The 19,198-nt window shown below is 26.0% G+C and overlaps 1 protein-coding gene across 6 annotated transcripts in view; it reads left to right on the top strand.

Annotated features, from left to right (window-relative positions):
* The window catches only part of LOC129605632 (titin), a 106,067-nt gene that overhangs the window by 889 nt on the left and 85,980 nt on the right, over positions 1–19,198 (top strand). The gene's annotated exons all lie outside the window — the stretch shown is intronic.

A 19,198-nucleotide genomic window follows, 5' to 3' on the forward strand; every position in this document is an offset into this window, starting at 1 on the left:
CATAAAAGTAAAATTACAACGTCAAAATATTTAATGAATTACGCTGTTTTGAGATCAGTAAAGTGTTTTTGTTAAAAATAAAATATTTTTAAAAGCAACGTGTCAGATCGGGAAGCTCATCAAAATATTCAATGCAAGTATAGTTTAACCAAGTGAAAATAATAATATCTAATTAAAGTAGCGATACTTTGTATTAATAACGTTCCGAATAATTACATATGGAATATATCAGATTATTGAATTAAATGAAAATGAAGTGTAAAAATAATTGATGGCGCTCTATTTGGTAATTAGAAGGTTTGAAAATTAAATATAGTATAATTAATTGAACTTATACATGCCTAAATTGCGTTTAACACAAAATTTGTTTTCAATACTTATTCAAGATCATACATATTACATTATAAAAGTAAATGTGCTTGTGATATCAAATCAGCTAACTTAGTTAAAACTGTATTCAAACTCAATTTCAAACTTGTTTTTATAACAAATTATAATTTACTTAAAATTTTCATAGCTAGAGGAGATATGTACATAGATTTACTAGTATCTAAGCTTACAATATTAATACAAGTAGATTTACATATCAGTACATTTATCACACATTCACTTACTTGTGTATCTACACACATATACTAAAAATACTCTAGTTTCTAAATCTGTCATTTTGTAATTTTGTTTGTAACTCTAGCGGAATTTACGATGCCCATAAATAAATTGTTATTTATTATTGAACTAACAAATTGATGTACATATGTACTCCTATGTAAGAAATTGTAATATTCTTTGTGTGTATGTGCATTGTGCAATATTCATGGCAATATTTCTAATTTTATTAAGGTTTTTGGTTTTCAAATGTTGAATAACTGAAACAAGAGACAATTTTACAATTTTTATGAAACCTTCAAATAAAACTTGTATATGAATCCAAGTCTGATGCAAGTAAGATTCAATTTTTTCACCTGAATATGTTCTAAGACTAAAATTGGATAGATTGAATTAAGAATGAAAAGAGCTAATATTATTTTTATGTGCCTACCTAATTTTAATGAAATCATCATTTATTGTACTTGAAATAAATAAAAAATTTTAAAATCGAGGTTTAAGTTACAGGAAATCAACCCAACAAAAATTAAAAATTTTTTTATAATTTTTCGGTTCTAAAACTTATTTTGACCTAAAGAATTGCCATGATTAAGGGCTCTCTATGCGGTTTTTTTTTCCTTCACTCCTAGGAGGAGTATAGGGCTAGTGCATGATATCTATCATGCCCTAGTTTCTATAGTCATAGAGAGTTTAGCTAGGTAGGTGGATTAGCCTACCGTAGTTTTTATTTATATTAAATATTTCAGTTTATTAATATTTTACTGTTTATTTTTCTTAGTCTTTAGTATCGAATATTATGAATATTTGAAAATTACTTGTATAATATTTATTAGTATTGCATATTAAGTTATATAATATTGAATATAATTTTTATAGTGACCTGACCGGGGTTTGAACCCGAGACCCTTCGGTTAAAGGGCCGGTGCCATAACCACTGCACCAATGGTCAGCTTAACCACTGCACCAATGGTCTCTATGCGGTAACCACTGTAAATCATTTATTACTTCAATGAATAAGAAGAGACTGAGTATCAGTTATGCTTTAACATAATGTACGAAATTCAATTATTTTCTTGGCAATATTTCGAAATTTTTGCAAGCTACTCTATGTTATTTGTAAGAAGTGTAATTAAAAAAAATTAGAACTCTTATTAAAAAGACGGTCACTAGAAACGGGAAACATGTAATTAACTCCTCGATTAATTAATTCCAAAATTATATTTAGAAATCAACACTGTCACCTTAAACACGTTGTCCTATTACCAATTTATTAATATATAGTAGTATGTTAATGCATATTCAAATATAGGAGACTGCCAAATCAATAACTTTAAAACTCTTATTACTTTAATTAAACTCAGTTTATAACATGTTTTTAATTGAAACAAAAAATATATGTACATATGTATATCTATATAAATTTTTTTTTAATTTCCATATTAAAAAGCTCAACTTAATTTAAACAACAATATTATTTCGTCTATATATATAAATATAGTGGGCAAATTTATGTATGCACATATTTAGTATGTACATTTAAGTCTCTTTTAAGTAGGTATACAATATGTAACACTTGAATAAATCGCAGTAATTTAATCTCGATTAAATTGTACATTTTCGATTATTGTAAAAAAAATAGATGAAAGCTGAGAAAGTGTGAAAAAAAGATTTTTTGGCATGAGAATTTTGTCTCAGCTCATTAGTTTTCAGACCAATTTCGATTAATTAACTTCCAATCATTTTATAATTATCGTCGTTACGTTGTAACTTAAAACAAATTTAAAGTTATGATTTAATCTTTTAAAAGAATTTAATGAGAAGTCCAAATATAATCTATATTTTTCAAATATTGTTTTACAATAATTGTTGAGTGTCTCGAGATAAACAGTTCAATTTTGGTTGCTGTTAAATCCCAAAACTGAGCGAATTTACCAAAACAAATAAGTCAGAACTAATACTGAAATGTTTTCAGGAGGGAAGACCAGCAAAATCTTTAATTTGTTTTTGAACGTTAAATTCAGTTTTTGGCATTTGGAACCTATTTCAAGAACCAGCAATTTTCTTTGCATATTGTGTTGAACTAAAACTTTATGTTAAACTTAAATAATTATTAGCCTTCTTCAAGTTCCACAAACTATATTTTTTTTTATACAATTTTCGTATAAAATAAAAGAAGGTGTCATGTACATTAACACCATTTTACAAAAAAAAAATATTACAGTAATTGCGGTATTTAATAAGTTTTTATCGCGTTTTTTATATAAAACAGAAAGAGAAAAAAAAATTAAAATTTCAATCAAAACCGGCAGGCGTTGTGTTGTTTTAATAGCTTTAGGAATTTTATATTATATAAGCGTTTTGTATTGTTTAATTGCAAATATTATGCTTTTATTTTAAACAATTTATTCAAATTTGGTCCAGTTCTTTGACCTTACCAGACGCTTTAATTTACAATTTTACACTCTTGTAAGTTTATATCTCCAAATTACATATATTAATTATTTTACAACATGACGTGTGTACGTGTGTACTTGTTTAGTTGTAATGAAAAAAAAGCAAAATATGAAATTATTCACACAGTTTAGATTAAAAATATTTTGATAGAATTAAAAATTTTAATTTATGTATTTAAAAAAAAAATTTTTTCTGGTGCAAAAAATCGAGAATAATATAAAATTATTTCCGGTTGCTTGTCTAACTCTAATAGATAGTTAATTTTAGGAATCATATGGTGCCTACGTACAAATTTTTAATGGTTAAAAAGTTGAAATTGTATTATTTTTAATTCTATTAATTGGCTATGATATCATTTTCACTAAATAATAATAGAAAAGTTTGTAAAACACAAAATTTTTATTATTGAATTTAAAAATGATTTAATTGAGTTGAAGAAAATGAACTATAATTGATTAAAATTAACTGTAACTTGAGTTAAGCTTTCAATACATACATACATACATATGTGTAATATGTAATTTATTATTATCTATAAAAAGTCCATATATAAGCGGTTAAAATGAGTTTTGTAAGGAAATAGTTGTTCAGCGAAGCGAAATAATTGTCCAGTCCAAAAATTTCGTGCCTCTACTTTCAGTCTGACATTGATTTTGAAACAGACTACGACTCCAAGCACCCTAACCAAATATATTTAATTTAATAATACGACTCCAAGCATCCAAATATATTTCATTTTTAAATTGGATGTTATAGAATTTTAATTTTATTAGCAAATTTCCAGTTACACTTCGGTTCTAACCCGACTCCTCGATTCTGACTCGCAACGCTTGTTTTTGTTGTTTAAAATTAGAATTAGTGTATAGGATGGGTGAGTTTTGTTGCCTCTATTGGGTGCATACATTTTGATACTCGAACTTCAAATTTTGTTAAATTTTTTTCAAACGTCTTTCACACCTAGCTGTTTATTAAAAAAAATTAAAGCTGTACGTCTCTTTTAAAAAAGAATTTATGCGCTTATCAAAGATCTAAGTTCCATTTAATTTTTATTTCATTTCTCCAATCAAAATTAAATTTCTTAAGTTCCTTTAAATTTACCGCGCTTACACAAAAAGAGGCAATTGAAAAACTTTTGTGTGGGATTTTGAAAATTTCTTTCTTTCATATAAGAAGTTCGTGCTCGGCGACTTTTAATATTAAATAACAGAATTTTAGCTCTAAGTATATAGCAAATTATTTTATTTTTTTCTTCGTTTTTTTCAATCTGCTATATAAAATTTGCGTATGACCGTAATATAATAAACGATAATCTTGAAATGGTAACAAGTTCTTCATCCTTTTTAGATTATAATATTTTGAGTAAATCTGAAGAAGATTACACTTGCCATTATGGGAATATTTGTGGATGGTATAAACCAAATCGGAAAAGAAAATTATATTTTGTTTCTTTGTCTACAGAACCAAAAGTTTTTAATATCGGAATCCCACGTCAAAACCCAAATTTTTTAATTTGTTATCGTAAAAAGAATCCAAAGTTTTTTTTTTTAATTTCTGGGAATTATTTTAAGTAGTTACAATGTATTTGATTTTTACAGAACTTTAAAGTATTTTAAGGTGAATAAATAAAGCAATTATTTCCTATCAATTGTGATCGCTTTTTATACCCGTACGAACGTATGTTCGAAGGGTATACTAAATTTACCTTACCGTTTGTAACGCGAAGAAATAATGCTCCGAGATATAGACTCAAGTGTATGTTTTTGATCAGCGTCGAATTCTGAGTTGATTTAACTTTGTCTGTCTGTCTGTCCGTCCGTCCGGCCGTCCCAACGATAACTCAAAAACTAATTGAGCTTTAGTTCACCAAATTTTCACAAATGATTTATTGTAGTAAGTGCCAAAACCCTATTTAAATTGGACATGATCGGAGTAATGGTTCGGGTAGCTGCCATACAACTTCAAAATTTATTTAGCTATATCTTAGAAATTATAAAAGCTGTGGTATTAAAATTTCACACAAACGAATATATTAGTAGGACCAATGTGTTCAATAAAAGTCGTTGAAATTACTTGGCTCCTTCTGGTACCTGCTATACAACTTCAAAAATTATTTGGCTATATCTTAGAAACTATAAAAGCTATGGTATTGAAATTTCTCACAAGCAAATATATTAAATATTATTTAGTGTTTGATAAAATTCATTAAAATTGCTTAGATCTTTCTGGTAGCTGCCATACAACTTCAATAGTAGTTTGGCACACACAGTGTTTTGAAAAACACAGTACTGAAATTTTGCATAAATTAATATGGTTATACGGCAACTTAAAGTCATAGTCTTTCCCATAGTCAGCTATGGCATATTTATTCGCACATAGGATAACAAATTCGTACGGGTATTACAGAGTTGACAAGGTCAACTCTATTTTTTCTCGTTTTTAACATGATCTTGTCATATTGAATGAAAAATTCAAAAACAGTAAAACTATTGTTGACCAATCATGATTTTCTGTATGTATGTATATATATCTTTTGCATGCATTTTTAATCAAAAATAAGAGAGAAAGTCTCCTTCTATGAATATTTTCTGGTACTATCAGATTCTCTTAAATAATTCTGTGAAATATCGGATTTATATTCTTATACAGTTAGGAAATCCGCACTTACGTAGGTAACAAGTATATACGGTACATATTTAACATTCGCATAAGATCAGTTTGCTATTTATTGGAAATAGAAAATTTTGTACAAAAATTGAATATGTTGTCGAACAAAATTAATACAATAAATATTTGTTCTTCATATTTTAAAAACCTAAATAGAATTAGAAATATGACAAATAATTCAACACCTACATTGTAAACCATTGAAAATATTTTTGCAAAAACATATTAGTTGTTAGAAAAGCAAACAATAGGACTACGTAATCATAGCAGAAATAGGATGATAAACTATTATATTGAAGTCTTTTCTTGCAATTTCTTGTAGTTGTTCTGTCATTCAGATGGGATTTTTTAAAAATTTTACTTTCAATACTTTTTAGCTTACCTTTATAACCGAATTATTCTTATTATAAAATACGACTTTCCTCTAGAAAACAAAAAAGAAATATAAAAAATATTCTTACTGATTATAATTTTTACTAATTTAGAAAGTCGACTCAAAAGCTATTAAAATGAAAATAAAAATTTTGGATATGTATACATATACTTTTATTTAAGTATATGTTTGCGTGCGTATGATATTGATGGACCATAAACTCCACGTATTTTAAGTCATAAATTTTACTTTTAAATGATTTTTAGCACTTTCAAATTTGATTAGTTGCAAATGAGCACATATATATACATACATACAAACGTTTATCTAATTATAATTTGACTTTTAAACACTTAAAGGGTATTGAATGCTTTTTTTTTATATATGAGTAAATTGACACAAAATATTAAATAAAAAGTCTTAGTAAAAGAAGGGGATCCCGCTCGGCCCCCGACAACACGAAGCCTATGCGATAGGCCAACAGAAAGGCTTTGCCTAGTGCATGGGCTTGGACTTGAATCATTTATTTTGGTGACTATTTTGGAAAAATGTCTGCAAATTTATTAGCAAAGTATCTTTAGCGTAGCACATAACACATCTATTTGTAGTAATGGCAATGTATCACCCTTGAAAGTTTGTAAATAAATCAAATTCTAAACAATTTGTGAATTAAATGTGACAATTTTAGCAAAAATATTAATTTCATTTTTATATATGAAAGCATGCAACTTAATAATATTTTCACGTTTTAGGTATTCCTTCAAAGCTACTATGTCTTGAACACATTTTTACCGACTGAACTGCATACAATAAGGGAGGGTATGTGATGGTACCAAATTTCGCATGTTGAGTTTTCCGTGAGAACGCATTTCTTCATGGTAAAATGTTTGATTTGTTAAAGTTTTACAGTTATATTGAACGAAATGTCACGATACATGACATACGATTGGTCAAGGATAAAAATATTTTGACAATAAAAAGTTTCGTTGTGACAATTATTCGTTTTCGCCCACTAAATGTTGATAACGTCACTTGAAATTAGCTATTAGCCATATTTATTCGAGCTAAAATTCTGTGTAGGCTTTTTAAATAATTTGTTTATTCATATTTTAATTTTGCTTAAAGATCTCAACTTTAAGTTTTTATGAATTTATTAGAAAATAAATTGAATTGTTACAATAAAAATCTACCTAACTGATTTTTAATGAAAGTCATGTTATAAATATTTATTTGAATTTATAAAATTATTTAATGAATCACAATTTGTTTGGCTATAAGCTAAAATAATTTATGTGTATGTAAGAATATAAATAATTTTGTATTAAGAATATGTATGTATTACACTCTATTTTTTTGACTTTGCTACAGAATTCAGCAACAAAACCTGGCGAGCTGAATTAGACTTAAATATCGTATTGCGGGTGTTTTCAAGTCTGAATTTATCGTTCCTTTCTATATAGAACCATAATTAAGTATCACAGTAATCATTTTAAAATCTTTAAATCAATATTTTAAAATATTTTGCTATTTTAAATTAATAAAACACTTACGTATTCAAAATTATAAAAAAGGAAATTTTAAAACAGAATGAAATCCGAAACTTTTTAACAAATGATCACGAAATGCATGTTGCTGTTTTTTTGTTTTTATTTTCAGTAAATTTGTTAAATTTCAATATATTATTAAATTCAAATTTGTGTTTTTGGTATAATAATACTTATAAATAATACTTAATTAATAATATTTTGAGTGCTTATGAAGCTAGATGATCCCCTCTTTTCCCTAAATCACTTATTTTGTTCGTTCTCTAATTAACTTGTTCAAAAATTCTACTACCATAAATGGACACCGATCTCATGTTTAATTAAATTGAAAAACTAAAAAACAATAAATATTAAAATAATTATAAATAAATATGTGTACGTATATGTAAATGATTTTACTAATTTTAATGATTTTATGAATGAAATCAACAAACAAACAAAACAAAATAATTATTTATTAGATTTGCCAGCTTTTATTGTACGAGTTTTATTATAGAAATTTAGATGATTTGACAGAATTTTCAAGTATGTTGCACACGTTCATACAAACTAATATCAATTTCAAATATATACATATATACATATATAAATATAAAAATTTATTTACAGCAGACAAATCTATAAATATAGTCATTTTATATTCGACTGAATGACAGTAACACGCAAGTAACTGTCAAGGCAAAAACTAAAATTATTTAGAATTCTCAATTATTTTTATTGCTTTTTTATTTTATTTTAACATTTTTACCATTTTTAGTCATTATTCACACAGCAGCAAAATGGCATCAGCACTATTCTCTGTATAACGATAATGCAAATTAGATGGACTGTTTTTTTCTGTACGAAGTACAAAACTAGATTTAATATTTGTGTTTTCTTACTTAGTTTTTTTTTCGTCTTTACTATAGCTCTGGATTAATTCTCGTTATTTTGTATTTCAATAAATCAAAATTGTTTTGCTACTTAAAAAGAAAATGACGTTATTCTAGCAATTCGTTTATTTGCTTATTAAATTATTACATTTAATTCAAAGAGAAACATATGTTTGTCCAAATGTTCATTTATTTTTTTGTAGTTAATGAATAATAGATTTTTGTAGTGCTATAGCTGTTATGACATTTTGTTGAACGCGTGTGAAACGGGGATAATTAAAATATTTTTAATTGTGGTTTTATTCATTCTTTTTTCAATTTTATGTCAGAATGATTGTAAGAGCTGCCGACTACCTAAAATATACGCATACATTTGATGTTGATCGAATTTTAAATTTTTGTGTGCAACTATTAGACTATTAATTATTAATCTACAACAGGAATATTAGTCAATATAATGAGTTAAAAGTTAAAATGTTATTTCTTCTACAGCTTTAGGGTTCTCACTCCAAATACTATACTAATCCATACTAATATTCCCATATAGTAGCAGACTTTATTCAGAAGCTTTGTAAATTTCACGTAAAATCGCTTTAAATGTTGTAATACGGAAGCTTACACAGAATCGCTCTACCTCTTTCAAAACGCATTTGCAAAACGCAATTTTCGGCATAAAAATCGATAATATTTTATGATCGGACTTAATGGAGTGCTGATCATTTCATATAGATTTTATATTATGAATACCAAAATGTATATTAAGAAATGTATACCAAAAATACACTCAAACTAAACTTAGTGCATCAGAAATTTGTTTATAATTGCAGTAAATGAATTTTTACAAAAAATTATATTAATACTCAAATTTCGTTTATTCGCTGAAATTTGCTAAAAGAACAACATGACTTTAAAAAAATATTAAAAGAAAATGAAATATTCAATATTACTTAAGTTATCCGATTCAATGCTTTGCATCTTTTTCTCTTTATGTGTAAGTATTTTGGTAATTTTTTTTTAAAGATTTTAAAAAAATTTCATCAAAGTTACCAAAATAATCTATGAAACAAACTTAAATTTTATACCGCCACCAAAAAAAGTTTTTCCTTTTTAGTTATTGTCGCCGATGTCATTAAATTGATATCAAATATGTATGAGTAAATTTGGATATAAACATAGGTACACATATGTATGCACATTATACCAAAATCCGATTGAATCCATTAAATGGTCTTTCTGAAGTGAAAAAAATTAAGATCTTTCACTAATAATAATTTGTGGTTTCCGTCTGAATTATTCTTTTTTGTTATTTCGCTCTCTCTCTTTTTCTTTTGTTTTTCTTAAAATCTTGACCCACACACGCATTTTTTATTTTTATTTTGCTCCCCTCACTGTTAAATGCTTGAAGAAAAAAAATTTAAAAGTGTTGCTACTGAAAATCGAGAAAAAAAGAAAAATGAAGAAAATTAAAATGGACATCAATAATGATGATTAAATGATGCTGGTGGTGGTACTATCCGCATATTTGATTGCAAAGTAAGTGATCTTCGGAGTGGATTCATTTGATTACTGCATTCACTTTTGTAGTATAAAATGCGTTCTGTATTAATGCCATAGTAAATGACTATGATTGTTTCATTTGAAACGCGGAAATTGATCTTGCGCATAGCTTGGATTAACCAAAAAAATTGGAATTTTTCTTTATGACATTTTAATAATGGAATATTTTTTTTTCATTCTATTGACATTCCACCCTCTTCGATTATACTTCACATACATTTGTACACTTGTACGTGCATACATAACTCTTAATTCAGACAAAATAATATTAAAATCGTGTTTGATATTTTTACATGGTCGATTATTAGAAGATAAAATTTAAAATTTTATTATTTTTATGTACATAGGTATATATGTATGTATGTTATTTGTGCATTTAATACATGTAAATGAAATCGTCTGGTACAATTTATTTTTATATGTTGTGTGTCTCGACTTTATTTACTACACAAGTTTTTACTTTCAATTCAATTAACAATATGAAAACAGAATTAAATCAGTATATCAATCTATCTTTGTGGGCTGCATATTAATAATACTTATTGTATGTATTTCTATATGTTTTGTATGTATGTAGGTATGTACATATATTGTGTAAGTGCATTTATTTGACACTTATAAAATTTCAAGATCATATCACTGAAGGCGTTCTATAGGTTTATGTATGGCATTTGTATACAAGTGCAAGAAAATTTTATTAAATATTTGAATTCTTGAAATTGAAACATGAATCACAAAAACAAACAAAAAAAAATTGAATTAGAATACAAAAATAAAATTTTGCAAATTTGTATTTTGTAAACGAAAAATTGAGATCATTGTTAAATCATTCTTTAACAACAAAAAAAAATATGCTAAATGTAATGTCAAATATTCATTAGCATTCAACCTCAGTTACTTAAGTTTGACGTATCTAACACTCACAACAGCTTATGAAGAAATCCAATATAAGAAAAATTTTGCAATTAATAGAAAAAATTTTTGTTAAATTCATATAACTAGTAGTTGCACTGCTATATTTTGGTAAACATAGTTATTGTACGAGTATTGAGTATAGTAATGATGTAGAGTGTATTCATTTTCAAGATGTTAAAAATTTCGTTAATTAAACAGTAATTTAGTGAATAAATATTCATGAGTTCTTATTTACTTTAAGACTCAGAAATTTTTCGTTTACTATTTTCCGAAATTCAATTCCCTATTTTAATAATCAAATTTCTTCAAAAATTTTTCACGAAGAAATATTTTATCTCTGCATTTCTCTACTGAGTTTTTCTAATGAAATCTAGTATATAAAATACTAATTTAATAAAAGGCTTGTTCAAAGAATTTTTATCTACAAATATTAAAATTGGCGGATTAAATTATAAACGAAATCTACTGTGTTTTTTAAACTATCACAATCAGTATATGTATGTATGTAAATCATAATTTGACTGAAATTATTTTTGAAAAAAAAAATTAAAAAATTTTGTCTTCAGTTAATTGGATTTTTATGTTTTTTTCTCGACATGATAGTTTCACAAAAGTTGTTTTTTTCAAATTATTCTTTAAAATATTTAAGCCAGATAAATTGCAAGCAATTTAAAAAAAAAATCTTTTTTAATTCTAACAAATTTCATAAACGAATAAAGCCAATAAATGATTTCTGTGACAGATTTAAGAAGTTTATCATTTGTTATTGATACAATTACTGCGATTGTATTGCTGAGCCGAATCAAAAACAAAAAAAAAAACTCATTTCATATGATTTTTTTTAGTTTTACGATTGTTATAATTTTTTATGAGATTTTGTTATACTTAACGAAAGTAACGAATAAAAAACACAAAAATTGGAAAAAAAGAAACTAGTTTTAGTCCAGATTTGTGGTTAAGGTTTTTATAGTCTGGGAAAATTTATAATTTGGTTTTTTACAAATAAAAAATAATTTCGTTCTGTTTTTAAATTTTTTTTCTTAATTTTTTGCTATTTTTGTTATTAAAATTATATAATATATTTTTTTTGTTTTTCGGGTTAATAGCAGTTTAAGCGAATAACATTGAAAATTATATCTAATGGTTTGTTTCTGTCATTAATCGTCTTTGAAGTTTTGTTATAAGAGAAATTCGAGTTTTAAGTTATTTTCGCACCTTATACTTTGATTTGAATGAAAAAATAAATTGAAAATGGTATCCAAAAATTTTTTTTACATTTTAGTTGTACTTTGTTGTACTTGGACCCAAAATTATGTAATTTAATTTTGTAATTGTAAAAACACAATGAAAGTGGTGAACGTCAACGGCAGACGATTTCCGTTATTAACCTACGAAAACTGCGGAACGGTAAAATAAACTGTTTAATATTTTGCATGCAAAAAAATAAGATTTCAAAACAACACGCAGTTAAATAGGATTTCGGGGTATTTTACGGCCGTCGGTTAAATTGGCAGCGGTAATTTTGCTTCATTCTGAACAGTCCGATTTATATATGTATACGTATTTTATACGAATTTTGACATTTGGCCGCAGAATATCATTCTTGTTCTGTTTTCAACTTAAAAGACAAATAAATCAATTCTAATAAAATGCTTTTATTCTGAGATCCAATTCATATAATGCCGCGTTCAATATGTTTGTGTAGGTGTTGAAGTAGTAAATATTTCTGTAATACAAGCATTTAAATTTTCTATAATTAATCCTTTTTATGAAATTCTTGGGGAAAATTAGATCATAAAGAATTTATGAAGAATAGAAATATTTAGTAAAAACAAGTGGTAGATTAAAAAATTTTCTATAATTATTTAACGATTTTTTTTGCAATTAGGTTTATTGTATTTTAATTACGAGTACAAATTGGTTAATTATGAATCGAAGTTATTCAAGGCATATAAGGATATTTTTATTTTTCTCATAAAATTTATTCAAAACAATTTATTTAATAAAATCTAGAATTTTTTAAGTGTTTAAAGAAAAATTTTTAATTTTTACTATTTTTTTCGCTTTCATTTTCGTTTTTTCATATTATATGGGCTTACTTTTTTTATTTTCAACATTATATGTTAAGGTGAAACAAGTTTCTCTAGTCCCAATAGTTTCCCCTTCTTTTTAATAAAAGTAATTTTATTTTTATATTAGTGTTAAAACCCTTTAGATTCATGATTTCATGGGTCATTGTTTACTTTTTATTATTTTTTCGTTTACAAGACTACATTTTAAGGCTACACATAGGAGACTACATAAGAGAGTTAAAATTAAATGACTTTTTTTAATAAACTATTTACCATGCTCAAATTCACAGTGTTACCTAAATATATTTATTATATCGTGTCTTTTATTTGAGAAATTTTAAATTAAATGTTCGCAAATTCAAAAATTTATGTACCATTAAGCATATAGTCAAGAATATTGAATATTGCTAAAAAATAATGTACTTGCCCCCAATGATATGCAATTTTTTCACTTTAAATTTGCAATCATTATTCTCTGAGTTCTTATTTGTTTTTGATAAAAATTGCCAAAATAAAGCAAAAAAATTAGCATAATCTCTATTGCTGACGGTAAAAATTCTCGACTTGTACTGTATAACAGGAATATTGAAAAAAAAGAGTTTTAGTTTTTCTAGTTTTTTTTGTTACTTTTTGCAATGAATGCAGTAAAAATACTATGACCTAACGTAGAATATATTCACGTAGGGCATTAAATTCTTTTGAACTATTATTATTATTATATTGCAATTATTGTTGTTGTGATCATCAAGTGCATCATCATCGCATATACGAAGTCATAATATGAAATTTTGATTTTTTACTTTCTTTGTACATACATTCATACATAATATGTGCAATTGATATGTTTTATTTGTTTAGTTGTATTTCTTTTCTAAATTGTAGTTGAAATTTCCGACTATGTATTTTAAACCAGAATTTATGATATCTGATTGTAATTCATGAAGTTTAACGAATTTATATAAGAATTACTTACATAGTACATGTACATGCATATATATTATAGGGTATTTACCTTAACAATGAACTGAGAAAGAAGAGAAGAAGACATTTAAAAATACCTATACGTTTCGGGTATAGTTTTACTTTTAATTGAAAACTTAACTTGAATGAATGGTTATGAAATGATAAACTCCTATTGTACTTTATATGTACACATAAACGCGCTACGCTCATATATACTATTACAATAGTTTTATAGTATTTGATTTAGAATCATGCAGCGCGTTCGTTCTTAAGTTACACACAAATCTACAAACAATAAGTGTACTACATATGTAGATTCGCTATGTAACATTGTCATGCTCCTTTTAATGTGGTTGTTAATATTCTGAATACTTCATATTATTATTTTTATTATTGTACTTGACTTTAGCGCAAACAAGATCGCACAATTGAACGCTTAAGTTAACAAATAAAATTCAGTCCAATTCGTTTTGTTTTTGTGTTTCATTTGGGTTAGTTGCTTGCATATGAAGAACGCCACACATAAAAAATAGGCGAAGATAGTAAAAAAGAAATAAAAAATAATCGTTTTTTATTTTGCGATTGTGAAAGTGAAAAATTGAAAGAGAAGAAGGAAAACAAGAAATATATGAAAAATGCAAAAAATATTTTTCTACTTGCAAAAACCTTGTAAGAAATTCTCGAGTTATGGCGATTACCAGTCAAGTTTTGTTTTCTTTTACCTTATATTAGAAAAAAAATTACTATTTTTTTACTGCATTTCATTGTCTTCTGTACATGTTAAGATATAAAAATATGCAGATAAGATCATACTACAGATAAACATATGAACATAGATTTGAATTGATATGCTTTTGAATGCAAAATCAGACAGAGGTGTGAGTGCTTATGTTTAAGACCAGTGATTTCTGATAAATAAATGAATTTCTTTGAGTAACTTAAGCAAAAAACATTGTTATTGCTGAACAATTATTGGGATATAATTAAAATTACACAAGACATTAGCCTAGATTAATAAAATATGACCATGTTGAACTCAATTTAAAATGTAGCATAATTAATATTGGTTCTTTTGGAGATTTTTGAAGTATACTCATGAAACTGCAGAACAGATGGCAAACGTAAACGAGTCAAAAAAAACGAGTCAAGGCAGAAAAGTTTTCAGGTGAACGATCTGCCAAGTAAGAGCTGGATCACTGGTTCGTGTACAAAATCTTTTTTTTGACTTTTCTGCCTTGACTCATTTCCAATGGCTATGTCATTCATCTGTTTCAGCAGTTTTATGAAGAAATTTTCATTATTTATTTGCACAATTCTTCGCTTTTTCCAAAACTGGTTGTGTCGACATGTGTAAATGTCAGCAATGAAGTTGAAATTCCAAATATTTTGTGATTGTTTAAATAAAACTTGAAGTAACAAGCCACTTTTTTATATTTAAGAGCATTAGGGGTTTGAATGAATTCAGAAAAATGCGACAATTTCTTTTCTATACTTTAAAGTACGAAGCTTGAGAATCACTGGTTTGAACTATTCTAAGTAGCTTAAAACTTTACATGTAAATTAGGAAAATAAAAATATTTTATTACAAATCAAAAAAACCAACACATTTTTATAAAAATAATTTTTCTTTTATTTTTTATTTGTTTTGAAAACATTTCTCCAATAACAGCAGCTGCTAAGAAGTTTTACCACTAGTTCGTTTTTTTCAACTTGTTTACATCAAAAAAGGAGATTGCGTGAGGATTTTCTTTACACATTTTTTCCCCATTTTAATTTTCTTCACTTGTTTATAAAATTTTATGTATTTCGACTGCGGATGAGTGAATTACTTTTGTTTGAATTTTTAAATCTGTACTTATATAAAAATTCTTTCATTACTTCTCTCTATTTTGGTAGTATTAAAAAGTCAACTTATATAGCTATGTACATATAGTAGAGCAGATTATATTATGTTATGTTTAAAGAGAATCTGAAAATAATAAAATAGATTTAAGTGTCGTATATGGAGGCGTTCTCATTGTGACTAATGATGTTCAAATAAATATTAAAAACCACAATCGAAGAAAATGTTTATCGAAGAAACGATAAACATTTTAATTTGAGTCATTGCTTCAACCAATAACTCAATATATACGATGAACAATAATGGATTTATAATCAAGAATATTTTAAAATAAAGCATAAAGAGTTACAATAAAAAAGAAAGATGATTTGGATATCACGAAATTCCCAAGATACCACCGAAGTTTCTGAAACAAAGGTTGTTCTTTGTTCCCCAATTTCGTTTTTTTTTATGTAAAATTTTGAACATTTAAGCTTAAATTTCAAATATCAAAAACAAATTAAAAAAAAATTTATTTTGAAATATAGGTTGCGTATACTGCACACGAACATTAATGAAATTTTTATTTTTTATATAACCGAATATTTGATTGAAATTCAATTATTATAGAACATAAATAGTAATCTCAAGTACAACAATCAGATATGTAGGCCATAGTAAGAATGAAACAAGTGGCTTATTAGATGGGTTAAAGCAGAATATGTAATCGAAATGGAAAATAGTATGCAGAAACATGTTTAAATGTGGATACGAGGCAATAGCTTATCTATGATTGGGATGCTTCGGAAGCGGCTCTGTGACCCCGCTAGAAATCTCACGGTTTAGGCTGGTTGCAATATTGTAATTTGTCAGGAGCCTAAGAACCTCGATCTGTGAAAATTTGAAAAAGTAACTCTTTGTTCGAAAAACAATTTTTGATTTAATTTCTTCCGTTTCCATTCGATTGTCTTGAAAACTTTTTATAGATCATATTTTAAAATTCTGTAACACGAAACCTATTACAATTTGAATCAACCTTATTCTTACCTTAAATGAGGAGATTTAATTTTTCTTAGCATGTAAATCTCTTATAGACGTTTTAATATTAAAGGCAAAACTTAACATTAAATGAAAAAAATTCCTTTTGAAGTTTTATTGTAACAAATTAGCTCTTAATTATAAAAAATTTTTAACAAGTTCACAAGTTTTTGTGCATAAAAATTTGGCTACACATAATGGCTGTTTTCTATTTTCCTCTGGGGCGTTTTGTTAATTAAAACATTTTAAAAAGATTTATGACTTTTATATAACTTTCATTTAATCAAATTGAATATTAGAGCAAATTTAATTGTAAATGACTTAATTAGTTTGAGTCTTGGAATTTAAAATGCAAGAAGAAAATTTTTATATGAGATCACTGAAAAAAATTGAGATCATTTTTAATATAAAAATTTGCGCATTGCAATAAAATTCATAATTCTAAATTAAATTAAAAGCCATCATTAAAAAAAATATTTTGATTAAGGTAAGGTAAAAATGTTAATTAAAGTGATCTGTTAATTAAACGGATGGATCGAATTTTAAAAAGCTGTAAATCATCATTGTTCTTATTTTCGATTGACGACACCATGTCATTAGTCGTTTTCTCGAATGATTTGTTGGTTATATCAGATAGTGCCGGTAAGATGTATACTGCACCAAGATTTCGTTTTAGCTAAATATTTTTTTCTTTTTGTTAACATTGAATTGACGTTTTTGTTAAAATTGAATTGAACGGTTTGTTTTCATTTTGTCTTAAATGAATCCAAACATTTTGCGGTTAAACCCGAGTAATTGTTATTAAGGCTGTTTAACGATGACTCGAACTCGTCAATAAAACTTCTAAGTATTGAATGCAGATATAGACAATTCCCACAGACACAGTACTGCACTACGAATGGTGAGGAAATATATAAATTTTAATATTCTTCATACAAATGTTGGGAGTATTTACATAGACTTCAATTGTCAAACTATGAAGAACTGTTAGAATTTTTTTAATTCGGCAATACATTTGATTGAGGACTTAAAAACTGATTCATTCTAAATACAGAATAACTTAAAAATTGATTCTAAATTTAAATTTATGCTACATTCATATATGGCATTAATACAATTCTAAGAGTAAACAAATTTAAGTCTCTTATTATTTAGAATATTGAAAACTTAAAAGAACAATAACAAATTAATAAATGACATCATTGCATATGTGTGATTTATGATAAACCGCAAAATGTCATATTTCATTTAATAAAATTTATTATAAGTTTTATTTTTATAATTAGAAATTTTTTTGTATTTTTTAATAATTAAAAATTACCACACCTTCAAATGCAACTTTTTTTTTCTCCTAACTTGTCACCAAAAGTTGAACAAAATTTTGTTTTAGAACAGGTCTTTTTAATTTTTATAGTAACACAAATACTTTATGTAATATGATTGTAATTAATTTCAGGAAATATTGTGAATTATTTAAATATTTAAATTAAATAGTTAAAAAATAATTTAAATAGCAGATTCAGTACTTATTACTACTTAGATCACATAATTGTAAACGTTAATATTGTATTGCTTGTTTTTATTTTCACATATTTAAAATATAGATTTTACGGTAGATATTTCGTGTTCGATACAACTACGTTTATAGGAAGAGCTAGGTATGACCTGCAGCAAAAATGTCTTGCCGTGTATACGCAATGTGTCTCATACAATATATCAAACTATATTATGGTGAACGTAGTGCTATGTAGATGTCTTCTTCATGCGAACGCTGTATTTTTGTTCAAAAATTCAAATAACATTAAACTTCACAGTCTTTAAAAAAACTCTGACCATCTAATACGATTTATGCCCCCCAACACAATTAATTCTGTTAAATACAGACAGTTCTGAAAAATGTCATTTTTATCATTTTTCTTGCCTGTACAAGTTATAATTGCAACGTTATTCAAATTAAAATGCAATTTTCTTCCAAGTTTTACAATTTTTTTCTTCGTACTTATGCAATAAATTAAAGCAGTAATAAATTAACTAAAAAAGTACTAAAAGAGCTTTAAAACAAATGTAAGTAGTGAGAAATATTTTAATTTATTTACAACTTAGCTGTAAGGTAAAGAAATAACTTTTTAAATAAATTTGCAAATTCTGAATTTGAAGATTGTAAAAAACGAATAAATTAAAAAATAATTTCGAATAAAAAAATAGAATTTCATCAGTAGTTTTCACTCAAAACAAAGTCTTAGGCTGTTTTCAATTCTCATTACTTGTGCGTTTCATTGCAAATGCACGACAGTGAGGAAATTTGTGTAAAATATTCT

Source organism: Condylostylus longicornis, unplaced genomic scaffold (genome assembly GCF_029603195.1).
Source record: "Condylostylus longicornis isolate FDR11 unplaced genomic scaffold, ASM2960319v2 ptg000013l, whole genome shotgun sequence".
NCBI classification, from domain to species: Eukaryota; Metazoa; Arthropoda; class Insecta; order Diptera; family Dolichopodidae; genus Condylostylus; species Condylostylus longicornis.